This window comes from Pimephales promelas, chromosome 16, assembly GCF_988280905.1.
Source record: "Pimephales promelas chromosome 16, fPimPro1.hap1.1, whole genome shotgun sequence".
NCBI lineage: Eukaryota > Metazoa > Chordata > Actinopteri > Cypriniformes > Leuciscidae > Pimephales > Pimephales promelas.
In genome coordinates, this window is record NC_142784.1 from 31,189,993 (window position 1) to 31,212,154 (window position 22,162).

Below are 22,162 nucleotides of genomic sequence, written 5' to 3' on the forward strand. Positions count from 1 at the left end.
AATTAAGTTCCTCCAATCTTCTCAAAACTCTGGATTATGATAGAGGGCTGTGAGACTTTGACGTGAGTGCAAAAATTGAGGCTCTAGACCCTTCCAGAGCTGAGATATCGAATTTCAAAATTTCGACCCGAAAAAAAAACGACAGTGTTACCCCTTTTGTTTTTTTTCACTTTTGGGCGAAAAATTATGTTCCTCCAATCTTCTCAAAACTCTGGATTATGATAGAGGGCTGTGAGACTTTGACGTGAGTGCAAAAATGGAGGCTCTAGACCCTTCCAGAGCTGAGATATCGAATTTCAAAATTTCGACCCGAAAAAAAAACGACAGTGTTACCCCTTTTGTTTTTTTTCACTTTTGGGCGAAAAATTAAGTTCCTCCAATCTTCTCAAAACTCTGGATTATGATAGAGGGCTGTGAGACTTTGACGTGAGTGCAAAAATTGAGGCTCTAGACCCTTCCAGAGCTGAGATATCGAATTTCAAAATTTCGACCCGAAAAAAAAACGACAGTGTTACCCCTTTTGTTTTTTTTCACTTTTGGGCGAAAAATTAAGTTCCTCCAATCTTCTCAAAACTCTGGATTATGATAGAGGGCTGTGAGACTTTGACGTGAGTGCAAAAATGGAGGCTCTAGACCCTTCCAGAGCTGAGATATCGAATTTCAAAATTTCGACCCGAAAAAAAAACGACAGTGTTACCCCTTTTGTTTTTTTTCACTTTTGGGCGAAAAATTAAGTTCCTCCAATCTTCTCAAAACTCTGGATTATGATAGAGGGCTGTGAGACTTTGACGTGAGTGCAAAAATGGAGGCTCTAGACCCTTCCAGAGCTGAGATATCGAATTTCAAAATTTCGACCCGAAAAAAAAACGACAGTGTTACCCCTTTTGTTTTTTTTCACTTTTGGGCGAAAAATTAAGTTCCTCCAATCTTCTCAAAACTCTGGATTATGATAGAGGGCTGTGAGACTTTGACGTGAGTGCAAAAATGGAGGCTCTAGACCCTTCCAGAGCTGAGATATCGAATTTCAAAATTTCGACCCGAAAAAAAAACGACAGTGTTACCCCTTTTGTTTTTTTTCACTTTTGGGCGAAAAATTAAGTTCCTCCAATCTTCTCAAAACTCTGGATTATGATAGAGGGCTGTGAGATTTTGACGTGAGTGCAAAAATGGAGGCTCTAGACCCTTCCAGAGCTGAGATATCGAATTTCAAAATTTCGACCCGAAAAAAAAACGACAGTGTTACCCCTTTTGTTTTTTTTCACTTTTGGGCGAAAAATTAAGTTCCTCCAATCTTCTCAAAACTCTGGATTATGATAGAGGGCTGTGAGACTTTGACGTGAGTGCAAAAATGGAGGCTCTAGACCCTTCCAGAGCTGAGATATCGAATTTCAAAATTTCGACCCGAAAAAAAAACGACAGTGTTACCCCTTTTGTTTTTTTTCACTTTTGGGCGAAAAATTAAGTTCCTCCAATCTTCTCAAAACTCTGGATTATGATAGAGGGCTGTGAGACTTTGACGTGAGTGCAAAAATGGAGGCTCTAGACCCTTCCAGAGCTCAGATATCGAATTTCAAAATTTCGACCCGAAAAAAAAACGACAGTGTTACCCCTTTTGTTTTTTTTCACTTTTGGGCGAAAAATTATGTTCCTCCAATCTTCTCAAAACTCTGGATTATGATAGAGGGCTGTGAGACTTTGACGTGAGTGCAAAAATGGAGGCTCTAGACCCTTCCAGAGCTGAGATATCGAATTTCAAAATTTCGACCCGAAAAAAAAAACGACAGTGTTACCCCTTTTGTTTTTTTTCGTTTTTGGGCGAAAAATTAAGTTCCTCCAATCTTCTCAAAACTCTGGATTATGATAGAGGGCTGTGAGACTTTGACCTGAGTGCAAAAATTGAGGCTCTAGACCCTTCCAGAGCTGAGATATCGAATTTCAAAATTTCGACCCGAAAAAAAAACGACAGTGTTACCCCTTTTGTTTTTTTTCGTTTTTGGGCGAAAAATTAAGTTCCTCCAATCTTCTCAAAACTCTGGATTATGATAGAGGGCTGTGAGACTTTGACGTGAGTGCAAAAATGGAGGCTCTAGACCCTTCCAGAGCTGAGATATCGAATTTCAAAATTTCGACCCGAAAAAAAAAACGACAGTGTTACCCCTTTTGTTTTTTTTCGTTTTTGGGCGAAAAATTAAGTTCCTCCAATCTTCTCAAAACTCTGGATTATGATAGAGGGCTGTGAGACTTTGACCTGAGTGCAAAAATGGAGGCTCTAGACCCTTCCAGAGCTGAGATATCGAATTTCAAAATTTCGACCCGAAAAAAAAAACGACAGTGTTACCCCTTTTGTTTTTTTTCGTTTTTGGGCGAAAAATTAAGTTCCTCCAATCTTCTCAAAACTCTGGATTATGATAGAGGGCTGTGAGACTTTGACCTGAGTGCAAAAATGGAGGCTCTAGACCCTTCCAGAGCTGAGATATCGAATTTCAAAATTTCGACCCGAAAAAAAAACGACAGTGTTACCCCTTTTGTTTTTTTTCGTTTTTGGGCGAAAAATTAAGTTCCTCCAATCTTCTCAAAACTCTGGATTATGATAGAGGGCTGTGAGACTTTGACCTGAGTGCAAAAATGGAGGCTCTAGACCCTTCCAGAGCTGAGATATCGAATTTCAAAATTTCGACCCGAAAAAAAAACGACAGTGTTACCCCTTTTGTTTTTTTTCGTTTTTGGGCGAAAAATTAAGTTCCTCCAATCTTCTCAAAACTCTGGATTATGATAGAGGGCTGTGAGACTTTGACCTGAGTGCAAAAATGGAGGCTCTAGACCCTTCCAGAGCTGAGATATCGAATTTCAAAATTTCGACCCGAAAAAAAAACGACAGTGTTACCCTTTTGTTTTTTTTCGTTTTTGGGCGAAAAATTAAGTTCCTCCAATCTTCTCAAAACTCTGGATTATGATAGAGGGCTGTGAGACTTTGACCTGAGTGCAAAAATGGAGGCTCTAGACCCTTCCAGAGCTGAGATATCGAATTTCAAAATTTCGACCCGAAAAAAAAACGACAGTGTTACCCCTTTTGTTTTTTTTCGTTTTTGGGCGAAAAATTAAGTTCCTCCAATCTTCTCAAAACTCTGGATTATGATAGAGGGCTGTGAGACTTTGACATGAGTGCAAAAATGGAGGCTCTAGACCCTTCCAGAGCTGAGATATCGAATTTCAAAATTTCGACCCGAAAAAAAAACGACAGTGTTACCCTTTTGTTTTTTTTCGTTTTTGGGCGAAAAATTAAGTTCCTCCAATCTTCTCAAAACTCTGGATTATGATAGAGGGCTGTGAGACTTTGACCTGAGTGCAAAAATGGAGGCTCTAGACCCTTCCAGAGCTGAGATATCGAATTTCAAAATTTCGACCCGAAAAAAAAACGACAGTGTTACCCCTTTTGTTTTTTTTCGTTTTTGGGCGAAAAATTAAGTTCCTCCAATCTTCTCAAAACTCTGGATTATGATAGAGGGCTGTGAGACTATGACATGAGTGCAAAAATGGAGGCTCTAGACCCTTCCAGAGCTGAGATATCGAATTTCAAAATTTCGACCCGAAAAAAAAACGACAGTGTTACCCCTTTTGTTTTTTTTCGTTTTTGGGCGAAAAATTAAGTTCCTCCAATCTTCTCAAAACTCTCGATTATGATAGAGGGCTGTGAGACTTTGACGTGAGTGCAAAAATGGAGGCTCTAGACCCTTCCAGAGCTGAGATATCGAATTTCAAAATTTCGACCCGAAAAAAAACCGACAGTGTTACCCCTTTTGTTTTTTTTCGTTTTTGGGCGAAAAATTAAGTTCCTCCAATCTTCTCAAAACTCTGGATTATGATAGAGGGCTGTGAGACTTTGACATGAGTGCAAAAATGGAGGGTCTAGACCCTTCCAGAGCTGAGATATCGAATTTCAAAATTTCGACCCGAAAAAAAAACGACAGTGTTACCCCTTTTGTTTTTTTTCGTTTTTGGGCGAAAAATTAAGTTCCTCCAATCTTCTCAAAACTCTCGATTATGATAGAGGGCTGTGAGACTTTGACGTGAGTGCAAAAATGGAGGCTCTAGACCCTTCCAGAGCTGAGATATCGAATTTCAAAATTTCGACCCGAAAAAAAAACGACAGTGTTACCCCTTTTGTTTTTTTTCACTTTTGGGCGAAAAATTAAGTTCCTCCAATCTTCTCAAAACTCTGGATTATGATAGAGGGCTGTGAGACTTTGACGTGAGTGCAAAAATGGAGGCTCTAGACCCTTCCAGAGCTGAGATATCGAATTTCAAAATTTCGACCCGAAAAAAAAACGACAGTGTTACCCCTTTTGTTTTTTTTCACTTTTGGGCGAAAAATTAAGTTCCTCCAATCTTCTCAAAACTCTGGATTATGATAGAGGGCTGTGAGACTTTGACGTGAGTGCAAAAATGGAGGCTCTAGACCCTTCCAGAGCTGAGATATCGAATTTCAAAATTTCGACCCGAAAAAAAACGACAGTGTTACCCCTTTTGTTTTTTTTCACTTTTGGGCGAAAAATTAAGTTCCTCCAATCTTCTCAAAACTCTGGATTATGATAGAGGGCTGTGAGACTTTGACGTGAGTGCAAAAATGGAGGCTCTAGACCCTTCCAGAGCTGAGATATCGAATTTCAAAATTTCGACCCGAAAAAAAACGACAGTGTTACCCCTTTTGTTTTTTTTCACTTTTGGGCGAAAAATTATGTTCCTCCAATCTTCTCAAAACTCTGGATTATGATAGAGGGCTGTGAGACTTTGACGTGAGTGCAAAAATGGAGGCTCTAGACCCTTCCAGAGCTGAGATATCGAATTTCAAAATTTCGACCCGAAAAAAAAACGACAGTGTTACCCCTTTTGTTTTTTTTCACTTTTGGGCGAAAAATTAAGTTCCTCCAATCTTCTCAAAACTCTGGATTATGATAGAGGGCTGTGAGACTTTGACGTGAGTGCAAAAATGGAGGCTCTAGACCCTTCCAGAGCCGAGATATCGAATTTCAAAATTTCGACCCGAAAAAAAAACGACAGTGTTACCCCTTTTGTTTTTTTTCACTTTTGGGCGAAAAATTATGTTCCTCCAATCTTCTCAAAACTCTGGATTATGATAGAGGGCTGTGAGACTTTGACGTGAGTGCAAAAATGGAGGCTCTAGACCCTTCCAGAGCTGAGATATCGAATTTCAAAATTTCGACCCGAAAAAAAAACGACAGTGTTACCCCTTTTGTTTTTTTTCACTTTTGGGCGAAAAATTAAGTTCCTCCAATCTTCTCAAAACTCTGGATTATGATAGAGGGCTGTGAGACTTTGACGTGAGTGCAAAAATGGAGGCTCTAGATCCTTCCAGAGCTGAGATATCGAATTTCAAAATTTCGACCCGAAAAAAAAACGACAGTGTTACCCCTTTTGTTTTTTTTCACTTTTGGGCGAAAAATTAAGTTCCTCCAATCTTCTCAAAACTCTGGATTATGATAGAGGGCTGTGAGACTTTGACGTGAGTGCAAAAATGGAGGCTCTAGACCCTTCCAGAGCCGAGATATCGAATTTCAAAATTTCGACCCGAAAAAAAAACGACAGTGTTACCCCTTTTGTTTTTTTTCACTTTTGGGCGAAAAATTAAGTTCCTCCAATCTTCTCAAAACTCTGGATTATGATAGAGGGCTGTGAGACTTTGACGTGAGTGCAAAAATGGAGGCTCTAGACCCTTCCAGAGCTGAGATATCGAATTTCAAAATTTCGACCCGAAAAAAAAACGACAGTGTTACCCCTTTTGTTTTTTTTCACTTTTGGGCGAAAAATTAAGTTCCTCCAATCTTCTCAAAACTCTGGATTATGATAGAGGGCTGTGAGACTTTGACGTGAGTGCAAAAATGGAGGCTCTAGACCCTTCCAGAGCTGAGATATCGAATTTCAAAATTTCGACCCGAAAAAAAAACGACAGTGTTACCCCTTTTGTTTTTTTCACTTTTGGGCGAAAAATTAAGTTCCTCCAATCTTCTCAAAACTCTGGATTATGATAGAGGGCTGTGAGACTTTGACCTGAGTGCAAAAATGGAGGCTCTAGACCCTTCCAGAGCTGAGATATCGAATTTCAAAATTTCGACCCGAAAAAAAAAACGACAGTGTTACCCCTTTTGTTTTTTTTCACTTTTGGGCGAAAAATTAAGTTCCTCCAATCTTCTCAAAACTCTGGATTATGATAGAGGGCTGTGAGACTTTGACCTGAGTGCAAAAATGGAGGCTCTAGACCCTTCCAGAGCTGAGATATCGAATTTCAAAATTTCGACCCGAAAAAAAACGACAGTGTTACCCCTTTTGTTTTTTTTCACTTTTGGGCGAAAAATTAAGTTCCTCCAATCTTCTCAAAACTCTGGATTATGATAGAGGGCTGTGAGACTTTGACCTGAGTGCAAAAATGGAGGCTCTAGACCCTTCCAGAGCTGAGATATCGAATTTCAAAATTTCGACCCGAAAAAAAAACGACAGTGTTACCCCTTTTGTTTTTTTTCACTTTTGGGCGAAAAATTAAGTTCCTCCAATCTTCTCAAAACTCTGGATTATGATAGAGGGCTGTGAGATTTTGACCTGAGTGCAAAAATGGAGGCTCTAGACCCTTCCAGAGCTGAGATATCGAATTTCAAAATTTCGACCCGAAAAAAATACGACAGTGTTACCCCTTTTGTTTTTTTTCACTTTTGGGCGAAAAATTAAGTTCCTCCAATCTTCTCAAAACTCTGGATTATGATAGAGGGCTGTGAGACTTTGACGTGAGTGCAAAAATGGAGGCTCTAGACCCTTCCAGAGCTGAGATATCGAATTTCAAAATTTCGACCCGAAAAAAAAACGACAGTGTTACCCCTTTTGTTTTTTTTCGTTTTTGGGCGAAAAATTAAGTTCCTCCAATCTTCTCAAAACTCTCGATTATGATAGAGGGCTGTGAGACTTTGACGTGAGTGCAAAAATGGAGGCTCTAGACCCTTCCAGAGCTGAGATATCGAATTTCAAAATTTCGACCCGAAAAAAAAACGACAGTGTTACCCCTTTTGTTTTTTTTTCACTTTTGGGCGAAAAATTAAGTTCCTCCAATCTTCTCAAAACTCTGGATTATGATAGAGGGCTGTGAGACTTTGACGTGAGTGCAAAAATGGAGGCTCTAGACCCTTCCAGAGCTGAGATATCGAATTTCAAAATTTCGACCCGAAAAAAAAACGACAGTGTTACCCCTTTTGTTTTTTTTCACTTTTGGGCGAAAAATTAAGTTCCTCCAATCTTCTCAAAACTCTGGATTATGATAGAGGGCTGTGAGACTTTGACGTGAGTGCAAAAATGGAGGCTCTAGACCCTTCCAGAGCTGAGATATCGAATTTCAAAATTTCGACCCGAAAAAAAAACGACAGTGTTACCCCTTTTGTTTTTTTTCACTTTTGGGCGAAAAATTAAGTTCCTCCAATCTTCTCAAAACTCTGGATTATGATAGAGGGCTGTGAGACTTTGACGTGAGTGCAAAAATGGAGGCTCTAGACCCTTCCAGAGCTGAGATATCGAATTTCAAAATTTCGACCCGAAAAAAAACGACAGTGTTACCCCTTTTGTTTTTTTTCACTTTTGGGCGAAAAATTATGTTCCTCCAATCTTCTCAAAACTCTGGATTATGATAGAGGGCTGTGAGACTTTGACGTGAGTGCAAAAATGGAGGCTCTAGACCCTTCCAGAGCTGAGATATCGAATTTCAAAATTTCGACCCGAAAAAAAAACGACAGTGTTACCCCTTTTGTTTTTTTTCACTTTTGGGCGAAAAATTAAGTTCCTCCAATCTTCTCAAAACTCTGGATTATGATAGAGGGCTGTGAGACTTTGACGTGAGTGCAAAAATGGAGGCTCTAGATCCTTCCAGAGCCGAGATATCGAATTTCAAAATTTCGACCCGAAAAAAAAACGACAGTGTTACCCCTTTTGTTTTTTTTCACTTTTGGGCGAAAAATTATGTTCCTCCAATCTTCTCAAAACTCTGGATTATGATAGAGGGCTGTGAGACTTTGACGTGAGTGCAAAAATGGAGGCTCTAGACCCTTCCAGAGCTGAGATATCGAATTTCAAAATTTCGACCCGAAAAAAAAACGACAGTGTTACCCCTTTTGTTTTTTTTCACTTTTGGGCGAAAAATTAAGTTCCTCCAATCTTCTCAAAACTCTGGATTATGATAGAGGGCTGTGAGACTTTGACGTGAGTGCAAAAATGGAGGCTCTAGACCCTTCCAGAGCCGAGATATCGAATTTCAAAATTTCGACCCGAAAAAAAAACGACAGTGTTACCCCTTTTGTTTTTTTTCACTTTTGGGCGAAAAATTAAGTTCCTCCAATCTTCTCAAAACTCTGGATTATGATAGAGGGCTGTGAGACTTTGACGTGAGTGCAAAAATGGAGGCTCTAGACCCTTCCAGAGCTGAGATATCGAATTTCAAAATTTCGACCCGAAAAAAAAACGACAGTGTTACCCCTTTTGTTTTTTTTCACTTTTGGGCGAAAAATTAAGTTCCTCCAATCTTCTCAAAACTCTGGATTATGATAGAGGGCTGTGAGACTTTGACGTGAGTGCAAAAATGGAGGCTCTAGACCCTTCCAGAGCTGAGATATCGAATTTCAAAATTTCGACCCGAAAAAAATACGACAGTGTTACCCCTTTTGTTTTTTTTCACTTTTGGGCGAAAAATTAAGTTCCTCCAATCTTCTCAAAACTCTGGATTATGATAGAGGGCTGTGAGACTTTGACGTGAGTGCAAAAATGGAGGCTCTAGACCCTTCCAGAGCTGAGATATCGAATTTCAAAATTTCGACCCGAAAAAAAAACGACAGTGTTACCCCTTTTGTTTTTTTTCGTTTTTGGGCGAAAAATTAAGTTCCTCCAATCTTCTCAAAACTCTCGATTATGATAGAGGGCTGTGAGACTTTGACGTGAGTGCAAAAATGGAGGCTCTAGACCCTTCCAGAGCTGAGATATCGAATTTCAAAATTTCGACCCGAAAAAAAAACGACAGTGTTACCCCTTTTGTTTTTTTTTCACTTTTGGGCGAAAAATTAAGTTCCTCCAATCTTCTCAAAACTCTGGATTATGATAGAGGGCTGTGAGACTTTGACGTGAGTGCAAAAATGGAGGCTCTAGACCCTTCCAGAGCTGAGATATCGAATTTCAAAATTTCGACCCGAAAAAAAAACGACAGTGTTACCCCTTTTGTTTTTTTTCACTTTTGGGCGAAAAATTAAGTTCCTCCAATCTTCTCAAAACTCTGGATTATGATAGAGGGCTGTGAGACTTTGACGTGAGTGCAAAAATGGAGGCTCTAGACCCTTCCAGAGCTGAGATATCGAATTTCAAAATTTCGACCCGAAAAAAAAACGACAGTGTTACCCCTTTTGTTTTTTTTCACTTTTGGGCGAAAAATTAAGTTCCTCCAATCTTCTCAAAACTCTGGATTATGATAGAGGGCTGTGAGACTTTGACGTGAGTGCAAAAATGGAGGCTCTAGACCCTTCCAGAGCTGAGATATCGAATTTCAAAATTTCGACCCGAAAAAAAACGACAGTGTTACCCCTTTTGTTTTTTTTCACTTTTGGGCGAAAAATTATGTTCCTCCAATCTTCTCAAAACTCTGGATTATGATAGAGGGCTGTGAGACTTTGACGTGAGTGCAAAAATGGAGGCTCTAGACCCTTCCAGAGCTGAGATATCGAATTTCAAAATTTCGACCCGAAAAAAAAACGACAGTGTTACCCCTTTTGTTTTTTTTCACTTTTGGGCGAAAAATTAAGTTCCTCCAATCTTCTCAAAACTCTGGATTATGATAGAGGGCTGTGAGACTTTGACGTGAGTGCAAAAATGGAGGCTCTAGATCCTTCCAGAGCCGAGATATCGAATTTCAAAATTTCGACCCGAAAAAAAAACGACAGTGTTACCCCTTTTGTTTTTTTTCACTTTTGGGCGAAAAATTATGTTCCTCCAATCTTCTCAAAACTCTGGATTATGATAGAGGGCTGTGAGACTTTGACGTGAGTGCAAAAATGGAGGCTCTAGACCCTTCCAGAGCTGAGATATCGAATTTCAAAATTTCGACCCGAAAAAAAAACGACAGTGTTACCCCTTTTGTTTTTTTTCACTTTTGGGCGAAAAATTAAGTTCCTCCAATCTTCTCAAAACTCTGGATTATGATAGAGGGCTGTGAGACTTTGACGTGAGTGCAAAAATGGAGGCTCTAGACCCTTCCAGAGCCGAGATATCGAATTTCAAAATTTCGACCCGAAAAAAAAACGACAGTGTTACCCCTTTTGTTTTTTTTCACTTTTGGGCGAAAAATTAAGTTCCTCCAATCTTCTCAAAACTCTCGATTATGATAGAGGGCTGTGAGACTTTGACGTGAGTGCAAAAATGGAGGCTCTAGACCCTTCCAGAGCTGAGATATCGAATTTCAAAATTTCGACCCGAAAAAAAAACGACAGTGTTACCCCTTTTGTTTTTTTTCACTTTTGGGCGAAAAATTAAGTTCCTCCAATCTTCTCAAAACTCTGGATTATGATAGAGGGCTGTGAGACTTTGACGTGAGTGCAAAAATGGAGGCTCTAGACCCTTCCAGAGCCGAGATATCGAATTTCAAAATTTCGACCCGAAAAAAAAACGACAGTGTTACCCCTTTTGTTTTTTTTCACTTTTGGGCGAAAAATTAAGTTCCTCCAATCTTCTCAAAACTCTGGATTATGATAGAGGGCTGTGAGACTTTGACGTGAGTGCAAAAATGGAGGCTCTAGACCCTTCCAGAGCCGAGATATCGAATTTCAAAATTTCGACCCGAAAAAAAAAACGACAGTGTTACCCCTTTTGTTTTTTTTCACTTTTGGGCGAAAAATTAAGTTCCTCCAATCTTCTCAAAACTCTGGATTATGATAGAGGGCTGTGAGACTTTGACGTGAGTGCAAAAATGGAGGCTCTAGACCCTTCCAGAGCCGAGATATCGAATTTCAAAATTTCGACCCGAAAAAAAAACGACAGTGTTACCCCTTTTGTTTTTTTCACTTTTGGGCGAAAAATTAAGTTCCTCCAATCTTCTCAAAACTCTGGATTATGATAGAGGGCTGTGAGACTTTGACGTGAGTGCAAAAATGGAGGCTCTAGACCCTTCCAGAGCTGAGATATCGAATTTCAAAATTTCGACCCGAAAAAAAAACGACAGTGTTACCCCTTTTGTTTTTTTTCACTTTTGGGCGAAAAATTAAGTTCCTCCAATCTTCTCAAAACTCTGGATTATGATAGAGGGCTGTGAGACTTTGACCTGAGTGCAAAAATGGAGGCTCTAGACCCTTCCAGAGCTGAGATATCGAATTTCAAAATTTCGACCCGAAAAAAAAACGACAGTGTTACCCCTTTTGTTTTTTTTCACTTTTGGGCGAAAAATTAAGTTCCTCCAATCTTCTCAAAACTCTGGATTATGATAGAGGGCTGTGAGACTTTGACCTGAGTGCAAAAATGGAGGCTCTAGACCCTTCCAGAGCTGAGATATCGAATTTCAAAATTTCGACCCGAAAAAAAACGACAGTGTTACCCCTTTTGTTTTTTTTCACTTTTGGGCGAAAAATTATGTTCCTCCAATCTTCTCAAAACTCTGGATTATGATAGAGGGCTGTGAGACTTTGACGTGAGTGCAAAAATGGAGGCTCTAGACCCTTCCAGAGCTGAGATATCGAATTTCAAAATTTCGACCCGAAAAAAAAACGACAGTGTTACCCCTTTTGTTTTTTTTCACTTTTGGGCGAAAAATTAAGTTCCTCCAATCTTCTCAAAACTCTGGATTATGATAGAGGGCTGTGAGACTTTGACGTGAGTGCAAAAATGGAGGCTCTAGATCCTTCCAGAGCCGAGATATCGAATTTCAAAATTTCGACCCGAAAAAAAAACGACAGTGTTACCCCTTTTGTTTTTTTTCACTTTTGGGCGAAAAATTATGTTCCTCCAATCTTCTCAAAACTCTGGATTATGATAGAGGGCTGTGAGACTTTGACGTGAGTGCAAAAATGGAGGCTCTAGACCCTTCCAGAGCTGAGATATCGAATTTCAAAATTTCGACCCGAAAAAAAAACGACAGTGTTACCCCTTTTGTTTTTTTTCACTTTTGGGCGAAAAATTAAGTTCCTCCAATCTTCTCAAAACTCTGGATTATGATAGAGGGCTGTGAGACTTTGACGTGAGTGCAAAAATGGAGGCTCTAGACCCTTCCAGAGCCGAGATATCGAATTTCAAAATTTCGACCCGAAAAAAAAACGACAGTGTTACCCCTTTTGTTTTTTTTCACTTTTGGGCGAAAAATTAAGTTCCTCCAATCTTCTCAAAACTCTGGATTATGATAGAGGGCTGTGAGACTTTGACGTGAGTGCAAAAATGGAGGCTCTAGACCCTTCCAGAGCTGAGATATCGAATTTCAAAATTTCGACCCGAAAAAAAAACGACAGTGTTACCCCTTTTGTTTTTTTTCACTTTTGGGCGAAAAATTAAGTTCCTCCAATCTTCTCAAAACTCTGGATTATGATAGAGGGCTGTGAGACTTTGACGTGAGTGCAAAAATGGAGGCTCTAGACCCTTCCAGAGCCGAGATATCGAATTTCAAAATTTCGACCCGAAAAAAAAACGACAGTGTTACCCCTTTTGTTTTTTTTCACTTTTGGGCGAAAAATTAAGTTCCTCCAATCTTCTCAAAACTCTGGATTATGATAGAGGGCTGTGAGACTTTGACGTGAGTGCAAAAATGGAGGCTCTAGACCCTTCCAGAGCTGAGATATCGAATTTCAAAATTTCGACCCGAAAAAAAAACGACAGTGTTACCCCTTTTGTTTTTTTTCACTTTTGGGCGAAAAATTAAGTTCCTCCAATCTTCTCAAAACTCTGGATTATGATAGAGGGCTGTGAGACTTTGACGTGAGTGCAAAAATGGAGGCTCTAGACCCTTCCAGAGCCGAGATATCGAATTTCAAAATTTCGACCCGAAAAAAAAACGACAGTGTTACCCCTTTTGTTTTTTTCACTTTTGGGCGAAAAATTAAGTTCCTCCAATCTTCTCAAAACTCTGGATTATGATAGAGGGCTGTGAGACTTTGACGTGAGTGCAAAAATGGAGGCTCTAGACCCTTCCAGAGCCGAGATATCGAATTTCAAAATTTCGACCCGAAAAAAAAACGACAGTGTTACCCCTTTTGTTTTTTTCACTTTTGGGCGAAAAATTAAGTTCCTCCAATCTTCTCAAAACTCTGGATTATGATAGAGGGCTGTGAGACTTTGACGTGAGTGCAAAAATGGAGGCTCTAGACCCTTCCAGAGCTGAGATATCGAATTTCAAAATTTCGACCCGAAAAAAAACGACAGTGTTACCCCTTTTGTTTTTTTTCACTTTTGGGCGAAAAATTAAGTTCCTCCAATCTTCTCAAAACTCTGGATTATGATAGAGGGCTGTGAGACTTTGACCTGAGTGCAAAAATGGAGGCTCTAGACCCTTCCAGAGCTGAGATATCGAATTTCAAAATTTCGACCCGAAAAAAAAACGACAGTGTTACCCCTTTTGTTTTTTTTCACTTTTGGGCGAAAAATTAAGTTCCTCCAATCTTCTCAAAACTCTGGATTATGATAGAGGGCTGTGAGACTTTGACCTGAGTGCAAAAATGGAGGCTCTAGACCCTTCCAGAGCTGAGATATCGAATTTCAAAATTTCGACCCGAAAAAAAAAACGACAGTGTTACCCCTTTTGTTTTTTTTCACTTTTGGGCGAAAAATTAAGTTCCTCCAATCTTCTCAAAACTCTGGATTATGATAGAGGGCTGTGAGACTTTGACCTGAGTGCAAAAATGGAGGCTCTAGACCCTTCCAGAGCTGAGATATCGAATTTCAAAATTTCGACCCGAAAAAAAACGACAGTGTTACCCCTTTTGTTTTTTTTCACTTTTGGGCGAAAAATTAAGTTCCTCCAATCTTCTCAAAACTCTGGATTATGATAGAGGGCTGTGAGACTTTGACCTGAGTGCAAAAATGGAGGCTCTAGACCCTTCCAGAGCTGAGATATCGAATTTCAAAATTTCGACCCGAAAAAAAAACGACAGTGTTACCCCTTTTGTTTTTTTCACTTTTGGGCGAAAAATTAAGTTCCTCCAATCTTCTCAAAACTCTGGATTATGATAGAGGGCTGTGAGATTTTGACCTGAGTGCAAAAATGGAGGCTCTAGACCCTTCCAGAGCTGAGATATCGAATTTCAAAATTTCGACCCGAAAAAAATACGACAGTGTTACCCCTTTTGTTTTTTTTCACTTTTGGGCGAAAAATTAAGTTCCTCCAATCTTCTCAAAACTCTGGATTATGATAGAGGGCTGTGAGACTTTGACGTGAGTGCAAAAATGGAGGCTCTAGACCCTTCCAGAGCTGAGATATCGAATTTCAAAATTTCGACCCGAAAAAAAAACGACAGTGTTAACCCTTTTGTTTTTTTTCACTTTTGGGCGAAAAATTAAGTTCCTCCAATCTTCTCAAAACTCTGGATTATGATAGAGGGCTGTGAGACTTTGACGTGAGTGCAAAAATGGAGGCTCTAGACCCTTCCAGAGCTGAGATATCGAATTTCAAAATTTCGACCCGAAAAAAAAACGACAGTGTTACCCCTTTTGTTTTTTTTCACTTTTGGGCGAAAAATTAAGTTCCTCCAATCTTCTCAAAACTCTGGATTATGATAGAGGGCTGTGAGACTTTGACGTGAGTGCAAAAATGGAGGCTCTAGACCCTTCCAGAGCTGAGATATCGAATTTCAAAATTTCGACCCGAAAAAAAAACGACAGTGTTACCCCTTTTGTTTTTTTTCACTTTTGGGCGAAAAATTAAGTTCCTCCAATCTTCTCAAAACTCTGGATTATGATAGAGGGCTGTGAGACTTTGACCTGAGTGCAAAAATGGAGGCTCTAGACCCTTCCAGAGCTGAGATATCGAATTTCAAAATTTCGACCCGAAAAAAAAACGACAGTGTTACCCCTTTTGTTTTTTTTCACTTTTGGGCGAAAAATTAAGTTCCTCCAATCTTCTCAAAACTCTGGATTATGATAGAGGGCTGTGAGACTTTGACGTGAGTGCAAAAATGGAGGCTCTAGACCCTTCCAGAGCTGAGATATCGAATTTCAAAATTTCGACCCGAAAAAAAAACGACAGTGTTACCCCTTTTGTTTTTTTTTCACTTTTGGGCGAAAAATTAAGTTCCTCCAATCTTCTCAAAACTCTGGATTATGATAGAGGGCTGTGAGACTTTGACGTGAGTGCAAAAATGGAGGCTCTAGACCCTTCCAGAGCTGAGATATCGAATTTCAAAATTTCGACCCGAAAAAAAAACGACAGTGTTACCCCTTTTGTTTTTTTTCACTTTTGGGCGAAAAATTAAGTTCCTCCAATCTTCTCAAAACTCTGGATTATGATAGAGGGCTGTGAGACTTTGACGTGAGTGCAAAAATGGAGGCTCTAGACCCTTCCAGAGCTGAGATATCGAATTTCAAAATTTCGACCCGAAAAAAAAACGACAGTGTTACCCCTTTTGTTTTTTTTCACTTTTGGGCGAAAAATTAAGTTCCTCCAATCTTCTCAAAACTCTGGATTATGATAGAGGGCTGTGAGACTTTGACGTGAGTGCAAAAATGGAGGCTCTAGACCCTTCCAGAGCTGAGATATCGAATTTCAAAATTTCGACCCGAAAAAAAAACGACAGTGTTACCCCTTTTGTTTTTTTTTCACTTTTGGGCGAAAAATTAAGTTCCTCCAATCTTCTCAAAACTCTGGATTATGATAGAGGGCTGTGAGACTTTGACGTGAGTGCAAAAATGGAGGCTCTAGACCCTTCCAGAGCTGAGATATCGAATTTCAAAATTTCGACCCGAAAAAAAAACGACAGTGTTACCCCTTTTGTTTTTTTTCACTTTTGGGCGAAAAATTAAGTTCCTCCAATCTTCTCAAAACTCTGGATTATGATAGAGGGCTGTGAGACTTTGACGTGAGTGCAAAAATGGAGGCTCTAGACCCTTCCAGAGCTGAGATATCGAATTTCAAAATTTCGACCCGAAAAAAAAACGACAGTGTTACCCCTTTTGTTTTTTTTCACTTTTGGGCGAAAAATTAAGTTCCTCCAATCTTCTCAAAACTCTGGATTATGATAGAGGGCTGTGAGACTTTGACGTGAGTGCAAAAATGGAGGCTCTAGACCCTTCCAGAGCTGAGATATCGAATTTCAAAATTTCGACCCGAAAAAAAACCGACAGTGTTACCCCTTTTGTTTTTTTTCACTTTTGGGCGAAAAATTAAGTTCCTCCAATCTTCTCAAAACTCTGGATTATGATAGAGGGCTGTGAGACTTTGACGTGAGTGCAAAAATGGAGGCTCTAGACCCTTCCAGAGCTGAGATATCGAATTTCAAAATTTCGACCCGAAAAAAAAACGACAGTGTTACCCCTTTTGTTTTTTTTCACTTTTGGGCGAAAAATTAAGTTCCTCCAATCTTCTCAAAACTCTGGATTATGATAGAGGGCTGTGAGACTTTGACGTGAGTGCAAAAATGGAGGCTCTAGACCCTTCCAGAGCTGAGATTTCGAATTTCAAAATTTCGACCCGAAAAAAAACCGACAGTGTTACCCCTTTTGTTTTTTTTCACTTTTGGGCGAAAAATTAAGTTCCTCCAATCTTCTCAAAACTCTGGATTATGATAGAGGGCTGTGAGACTTTGACCTGAGTGCAAAAATGGAGGCTCTAGACCCTTCCAGAGCTGAGATATCGAATTTCAAAATTTCGACCCGAAAAAAAAACGACAGTGTTACCCCTTTTGTTTTTTTTCACTTTTGGGCGAAAAAATAAGTTCCTCCAATCTTTTCAAAACTCTGGATTATGATAGAGGGCTGTGAGACTTTGACGTGAGTGCAAAAATGGAGGCTCTAGACCCTTCCAGAGCTGAGATATCGAATTTCAAAATTTCGACCCGAAAAAAAAACGACAGTGTTACCCCTTTTGTTTTTTTTCACTTTTGGGCGAAAAATTAAGTTCCTCCAATCTTCTCAAAACTCTGGATTATGATAGAGGGCTGTGAGACTTTGACCTGAGTGCAAAAATGGAGGCTCTAGACCCTTCCAGAGCTGAGATATCGAATTTCAAAATTTCGACCCGAAAAAAAAACGACAGTGTTACCCCTTTTGTTTTTTTTTCACTTTTGGGCGAAAAATTAAGTTCCTCCAATCTTCTCAAAACTCTGGATTATGATAGAGGGCTGTGAGACTTTGACGTGAGTGCAAAAATGGAGGCTCTAGACCCTTCCAGAGCTGAGATATCGAATTTCAAAATTTCGACCCGAAAAAAAAACGACAGTGTTACCCCTTTTGTTTTTTTTCACTTTTGGGCGAAAAATTAAGTTCCTCCAATCTTCTCAAAACTCTGGATTATGATAGAGGGCTGTGAGACTTTGACCTGAGTGCAAAAATGGAGGCTCTAGACCCTTCCAGAGCTGAGATATCGAATTTCAAAATTTCGACCCGAAAAAAAAACGACAGTGTTACCCCTTTTGTTTTTTTTCACTTTTGGGCGAAAAATTAAGTTCCTCCAATCTTCTCAAAACTCTGGATTATGATAGAGGGCTGTGAGACTTTGACGTGAGTGCAAAAATGGAGGCTCTAGACCCTTCCAGAGCTGAGATATCGAATTTCAAAATTTCGACCCGAAAAAAAAACGACAGTGTTACCCCTTTTGTTTTTTTTTCACTTTTGGGCGAAAAATTAAGTTCCTCCAATCTTCTCAAAACTCTGGATTATGATAGAGGGCTGTGAGACTTTGACGTGAGTGCAAAAATGGAGGCTCTAGACCCTTCCAGAGCTGAGATATCGAATTTCAAAATTTCGACCCGAAAAAAAAACGACAGTGTTACCCCTTTTGTTTTTTTTCACTTTTGGGCGAAAAATTATGTTCCTCCAATCTTCTCAAAACTCTGGATTATGATAGAGGGCTGTGAGACTTTGACGTGAGTGCAAAAATGGAGGCTCTAGACCCTTCCAGAGCTGAGATATCGAATTTCAAAATTTCTACCCGAAAAAAAAACGACAGTGTTACCCCTTTTGTTTTTTTTCACTTTTGGGCGAAAAATTAAGTTCCTCCAATCTTCTCAAAACTCTGGATTATGATAGAGGGCTGTGAGACTTTGACGTGAGTGCAAAAATGGAGGCTCTAGACCCTTCCAGAGCTGAGATATCGAATTTCAAAATTTCGACCCGAAAAAAAAACGACAGTGTTACCCCTTTTGTTTTTTTTCACTTTTGGGCGAAAAATTAAGTTCCTCCAATCTTCTCAAAACTCTGGATTATGATAGAGGGCTGTGAGACTTTGACGTGAGTGCAAAAATGGAGGCTCTAGACCCTTCCAGAGCTGAGATATCGAATTTCAAAATTTCGACCCGAAAAAAAAACGACAGTGTTACCCCTTTTGTTTTTTTTCACTTTTGGGCGAAAAATTAAGTTCCTCCAATCTTCTCAAAACTCTGGATTATGATAGAGGGCTGTGAGACTTTGACGTGAGTGCAAAAATGGAGGCTCTAGACCCTTCCAGAGCTGAGATATCGAATTTCAAAATTTCGACCCGAAAAAAAAACGACAGTGTTACCCCTTTTGTTTTTTTTCACTTTTGGGCGAAAAATTAAGTTCCTCCAATCTTCTCAAAACTCTGGATTATGATAGAGGGCTGTGAGACTTTGACGTGAGTGCAAAAATGGAGGCTCTAGACCCTTCCAGAGCTGAGATATCGAATTTCAAAATTTCGACCCGAAAAAAAAACGACAGTGTTACCCCTTTTGTTTTTTTTCACTTTTGGGCGAAAAATTAAGTTCCTCCAATCTTCTCAAAACTCTGGATTATGATAGAGGGCTGTGAGACTTTGACCTGAGTGCAAAAATGGAGGCTCTAGACCCTTCCAGAGCTGAGATATCGAATTTCAAAATTTCGACCCGAAAAAAAAACGACAGTGTTACCCCTTTTGTTTTTTTTCACTTTTGGGCGAAAAATTAAGTTCCTCCAATCTTCTCAAAACTCTGGATTATGATAGAGGGCTGTGAGACTTTGGCTGCGTCCGAAACCGCATACTTCCCTACTATATAGTATGGAAAAAGCAGTAGGCGAGCGAATAAGTATGTCCAAATCCTTAGTATCCATAAAAGAGTAGGCGAGAATTACCAGAGTGACGTACTAATTATCGCGAGATTCGGGCATACGTATACTTATAGTACGTCCGAATATTCCTACTTTCGTACTATATAGTAGGGGGAAACAGTATTTGAAAGGAGTAGTATGTCCGAAACCTCAGTACTCATAAAAGAGTAGGCGAGAAGTTCCCGGATGATCTCCTGCTTTCGCCCCGATTTTTGAGTGTTCATCCGATGGATACTCTTCTATCCCAGAAGGCCACGGGAGAGCATACGTAATTATCAACATCGGAGATCAGCAGGGGTTTTCAAATGTGAGTAAACACGGTTTCTTGTGTTTAAATCGTATGTGTTAGACTACTATAGAGTAAACGTTTTAACTGTTGAAGGTCTAAAGGACTTAGACAGTATAGTATAGTTGTGATTTTGCTGTAAACACATGTTTTATTAGTTAGTTAAACTGGGGAGCTCCAGTAAGTACGCTACACGTAAGTTTCTAAAATGGATTTACATAACCATATAACGTTACATCTTAAATACGCTTATTTAAAATGTCTATTTACATCTGAAATGAAAATATTGTTTAAGTATTGCAGATGAGCACATCCCAACATGAAAAATACATCTGAGTGATGTAACGTTATGTGTGCTATTATTATGAAGGATAATTCACTGTTGTCAACACTACTTACATTACACAAATGTAGGCCTACTGTAAATAAGGTAAATAAACAAATCTATAAAGTAACTAAATATGTTATATTTAATTTGTCCCTTATTAGTGTTGATATATTGAGGAACATTTAAGTTGGATTAAAAGTGAGTTAACACATCAACCTCAGCATGTAAATTCAGTGTTGAACTCGTAATGTGAATCTTGTCTGTATGTTACAGGGACAGAAGAACACGCGTGTGTTTATCTGCTGGAGAGAGGCTCATGATGCTGAATGCTGTCATGAAAGGCTCTGAGTGAGTATACTACAGAAATGGATAACAAAATCTATTCAATCTTAAATTGTAGTTTATTTGAATTATTGTACAAATTTCAAGTAGAGAAATTACAACACTTTTCTGATTCTTGATTTCTGTGCATTTGCTGCATAGCTTTTGTGGTGGAGCAAGACCTGCAAGGAAAGATGATGGCAGCATTTGTTTTAGGGATTTTACTCAAATATAAAGTAAGGTTATTTTTAATACATAAATCAAATGACATTGTGTTAAAATTACTGCTTTTGTATAATGTTTGTGCATTTTTGTAGGATCTGAAATGTCTGCAGACTGGTGTGAGCACTGAGGATGAGGAGCCTAGAGCTGCATCCTGGAAGTGGTGCCATGGATGAGTCCCTCCATCTCTCCACCTGCCCTTACAAGACCCTCTATCTCTCCACCTGCCCTTATTGCCTCAGATTGTGAAGCGCAGCGCAGCAACAAGCTCCGGGACGAAGGCAAGTCCCCTCTGGTGAATTCATCAGAATAAAGCCGCAGAATGGGAACCGCTGTGTTGAGACGGCATTAGGATGTGGTGTTCAGCCCTGTAAATACATGCTTGTAGTTTGAATAAAGCTTTGTTTCATGTGTTGTTGACTTGTATAATGCATTTGTTTATTGTGATGGTTACTTTTATTTGTTCTTTTACTCATTTATTCATTTTTATTATTGTTGTCAGTATATAAAATTGAATTATTTAATTAATGTATCCATTAATTCATCGATTGACTGATAATTGAGATGTTTCACTGCATTTATGAATATAAATGTATTCATGCATAACTGTCATATGACAAAACAAATTACATTTTGCTTGTTATATTAAATTATATTTTTAGTATATAAAAAAGTTATATAATTAAGTATTGGTCAGCATTTAATATTATTATTTTGTTTAAGTTTTGGGGTGGGCTAACAATGCAATTCATTCTGAGGTAATATTAATTTTTAAGGAGTGATACTTACATTTTTCGAGTATAAAATCAACAGTTTTCTCCAAAAGAGATCTTCGAGCAGCTGCCCGTCTCCTTTGTGCAGACATTACAAACGCAGAGGAAAACTGTTCTAGGTTGTGCTGTCGAGTCACTGATGTTATGAAGTGTTAGTACACCTGTCACTCATAATTTAAACTTATAAACGTATTACATACAAGATCATGGAAAGATACCATAGTCATAATGACAAAACAGAAAACATAAAGATCATTGGTTTGTTTACATCATAATACAGGAAAAAGGAACAATAACAAGGCTAAATATCTTTAAATAGTTCTTCATAATACATGAAAAATGTTGTTGTTTTGTTGTTATAGGTCTGAGGGATGAAACGAGGTAAATTCATCAAGAAAAGGAGGAAAACTTAAAGGAGAAACGTTTTGGGTATAAAATAAAGAAATTAACAACATATATTCAAGAGGTGACGATTTGGGGGTTTCTTAATAAAAAAAATATCAGCTGTTTCTTCAACAATACCACAACAAAATGAGAAAGTTTCATCAATGTCAAGATATTTATAGATAGAAGAATTAAACGTGTCGCTGTTCATTTCTTTGCGCTTGTGATATGATGATAACGCGTCGTAGTAGGTCACATGATAACGTCAACATGGCAGATGTCCGGTTCTCATTCATACTCAACGAGATTTGGCTATAAAGTACCTACTCTTTTAGCGCTCGTTGAGTAAGTACTTATTGAAATTAAGTACCTACTCATTGAGTATGCGGTTTTGGACGCAGCCTTTGACCTGAGTGCAAAAATGGAGGCTCTAGACCCTTCCAGAGCTGAGATATCGAATTTCAAAATTTCGACCCGAAAAAAAACCGACAGTGTTACCCATTTTGTTTTTTTTCACTTTTGGGCGAAAAATTAAGTTCCTCCAATCTTCTCAAAACTCTGGATTATGATAGAGGGCTGTGAGACTTTGACCTG

At 39.0% G+C, this 22,162-nt stretch overlaps 1 long non-coding RNA gene across 1 annotated transcript; it reads left to right on the forward strand.

Moving 5' to 3' along the window:
- Positions 1 to 19,170: 19,170 nt before the first annotated feature.
- On the forward strand, positions 19,171 to 20,826 carry LOC148973382 (uncharacterized). Its single transcript, XR_016146907.1, has 4 exons — positions 19,171 to 19,561; positions 20,142 to 20,216; positions 20,352 to 20,425; positions 20,507 to 20,826. It is a non-coding gene; the product is annotated as an uncharacterized LOC148973382 (long non-coding RNA).
- The last annotated feature ends 1,336 nt before the right edge of the window (positions 20,827 to 22,162 follow it).